This window comes from Sinocyclocheilus grahami, unplaced genomic scaffold, assembly GCF_001515645.1.
Source record: "Sinocyclocheilus grahami isolate Dianchi unplaced genomic scaffold, SAMN03320097.WGS_v1.1 scaffold126.1, whole genome shotgun sequence".
NCBI classification, from domain to species: Eukaryota; Metazoa; Chordata; class Actinopteri; order Cypriniformes; family Cyprinidae; genus Sinocyclocheilus; species Sinocyclocheilus grahami.
Genome location: NW_015505305.1, coordinates 1,980,169 through 1,983,442, shown reverse-complemented (window position 1 = coordinate 1,983,442; position 3,274 = coordinate 1,980,169). Strand labels below are relative to the sequence as shown.

Genomic DNA, 3,274 nt, shown 5'->3' with positions numbered 1-3,274 from the left:
TATATATATATCTGAGGGAAGTTTATTGCTCAGTGGCCGCTCATTAATAGCTCAGGGAGAATTGGTGGAATTATCAGATATGCTTCATTGAAGTAGGAATTTTGTCTCGGATGATTCTCCAAACACTTTTTAACATAAGTTATAAGAGAAATAATTATACAGAGTTTGTACTGAACTTTCGTATTTTGGTGTATCTGAGAATAGTTGGTGACAGTTGAGATCACTTTCTTAAATGTGAGATTACTAGGGTCTTTTTCTTAAGAGAACTATCTTGAAAAGAAAAACAGGTTTAAGCAAGATTCAGATATTATATATATACATATATATATATATATATATATATATATATGTATGTATATATAGACATACATGTATATATATTTTTTTTTCAGTAGTTCAAAAATATGTGGTAAACTCGTAGCCTATCAATGGATATTTATCATTACATCATTATTTATTTTCAATGGATATTTATCATATGCTCCGTTTTATCAGTATCAGTTTTAGTAACTTTTGAACATTATAGGATTGAAGGTCTGTGAAAATGAAGCATGATAATTTTATATTAATTTACAAGAATATGTGTGTGTGTGTGTACAGAGTTTTTTATTGGTATTATATTATTGTATTAACAATAATGATGAATGGCGACAAAAGCACTGTTTCCTAAGAATGACCTCGGGGGAAGGGGGAGAATTTAAAAAGAAGACACTGACATACTTGACAACACAAACCAACACAGAAACAAGCACATTTTACCACCACATTTCAAACAGAGAATGAATGTTGAATGATTCTAATTTTGGTCTCTGACAGGAAACTGTTCGGAAATACGTAAAATCATCCATTGCCCTATAATGAACACAGCTGCAGGCAGATGAGCTTTGATTATGTGCTTGCGGGGAGCTTTCTGCTTGGTTATGCTGCTGATGGAACATCCCGATGTGAACACCTATAAGAGGAATCCTCCAGTCTGCAGCCATCATGCATGGTAATGCATCTGCAATATTTATATCAATACTTTCTGTCTTTCAAGGTCTCTCTCCTTTTTTAACTTAATACAGGTCTCGGTGGGGCAGCCAGGATTGACCATGCCGGTAGGGATTCAGAGAGGTTCACAACCTTAGCAACCGTAACCTGCGATGTTGTTTGCACATCAACAGCAGTGCATTAGTACTAGTGGTGTTGAGTCATTGCTGCCGAGTGTTGAGCTAAATTTACCTTTCAAAGAGCAACAGAGCAGCTGTCCAAAACTCCTCCAAAATACACGTATAAAACTCCTCAATGTCCAAAATATCAGTCAAAGATCAAACTAAATCTACTGTCAGTATCAAAAAAAAACATTGGAGGAAAAAACTAGGACCAAATCACCTTTGGCAAAAGTAAATTGTTTTTAGTTTATTACCTTCCATCTCAAACTCTAAATTTAACCACCTACAGTATCACAAACCCCACCAGATACTGAAATCTCACACTGAACAATACATTTTCAAAAGCTCCCACAATGGTTTCACGGGTGCAATTTATTTGCATTTAATTCCCACTATGACTGGAAGTCTTCCAGAAGTTCTAGACCTTTCTAACTGGTCTGACAAGATTTTCTCTTTTATTAAAAAAAAGGTGTATTTGATATTCAAAATGGTGAACATCCAACAAAAAGTCAAATGTTTTTTTTTTTGTTTATCAAATTTGTTGAATGTATTATTCGGAACAACTCTGTTTATTATGTAAATCATCAAACATCATCCCAATCATATGTTTAAATGCAATCTAATTCTGCTGCAACAAAACCACAAGACAGACAGAAAAAAGTATAATTTACATGCGTATCATCACAGAATGCTAATGCTTATGTAAAAGTACAGTTATACGGTTCAAATTAAACCTGCCTGTTGTTTCGGAGTGTGTTATGTAGGCCTGAATCCTGCCAGAGGCCTGAGTCATTATCACAGACTCCCCCGCAAACAAAACATATACATAAATCATACTTCCTTATGAAATGAGTGAAACATGAGTATACTTTTAGAAGCTGCTAAAGGAAAGGTCAATGTAAAGAGGTCAAACTTTTAAATGTTCTGATTTAAACAAATTTTATTTGCCTCATTATCATCATAATACTATCTCTGGCACAATTTACCTAAAGAAAAGCCGTCCAGTATATCTACTGTGACCTTTAACACTGTGTTAGTTTCACACACATGCAAGATGAACACACACTCATCCTTCCTCTGTCCTCAAAAGTTGCATACCTGCTGGCGTAACAGTAAACCACTGCTCCCCGCTGTGAGACAGACAAATGCCAATCTTTCTCTTTCTCACTCTTTTGCCTTTCCCTTAATGGACTAAGGCAGTCTTGACTCCTGTGCGGTTCTGGTTCTGTTCAACACCTTCTCTCTCTCTATCTATCTCAATCTTTCTGTCCCTCACCACACAGGCTGTAGTGGAGCAGGGGATTCCACTCATATCTGGGATTTGTTCACACTATAAATAGTAGTGTGATACACAGAGGGGACCTGCTTTCTGTCCACCCTGACTGTTCACTTCACAGACACTATATATGATCCATTATAGCCTCATTCACAGTCCTTTCACTATATACAGATACAGTGGGGTCCAAACATCTGTAAGTGAGAATCTGGAATTCAAAATGTAATCTAAACATGGAGATAAATAAAGCTTTGAATAAGAATATTAAAGTGAATAAGAAATATTATGCATTTATATTATATTTCTATGTCATTAATCAAATAAATTTGTGTCACTGGTCAACTGAATCCTTCATACAAACGGTCAGATGTTTTTGCTTCCATTGAAACAAGATGGTTTTTGGATCATTTTCAAATCATGCTGGAAAACATGATTATTTATTTTATATTAATAATAAAAATAAATAAACTTGCCTATTATATTAATTTAGCACATTAGTAATAAATAATGATAATAAATATAATTATTTTAATATCTGTCTGTCTATCTGCCCACATAAACATACATATTACAATAGACTTAACATTTCATAGATTTATAATACATTTTATATTATAATTATTTTATTTATTTAATTACTTACTTGCTTATTTATTAGTATGAATAAAGTTGCCTGAAATAAATAATATACTACATATATATGTTATATCAGTTATTTATAAAACAAGTTTATTTATATTATTAATAAATTAATTTGAAATTATATATGACAGTATATGGAAAAATTTTAATATTACTGGTTTAATGGTTATATATATATGAATATATATAGTTATAAAAAAAAAAA

The 3,274-nt window shown here is 32.7% G+C and overlaps 1 protein-coding gene across 5 annotated transcripts in view; it reads right to left on the bottom strand.

The window, feature by feature from the left end:
• LOC107590224 (small muscular protein-like) overlaps positions 1 to 3,274 on the bottom strand; it is a 10,537-nt gene that overhangs the window by 6,150 nt on the left and 1,113 nt on the right. For 2 of the 5 annotated variants that reach the window (XM_016278888.1, XM_016278890.1), the window contains exon 1: positions 2,250 to 2,461. The exons of the other annotated variants lie outside the window; for them this stretch is intronic. The gene's annotated coding sequence lies outside the window, so the exon portion shown is untranslated. Of the gene's footprint in view, positions 1 to 2,249; positions 2,462 to 3,274 lie in introns of those variants that run through there. 5 annotated transcript variants of the gene reach the window in all.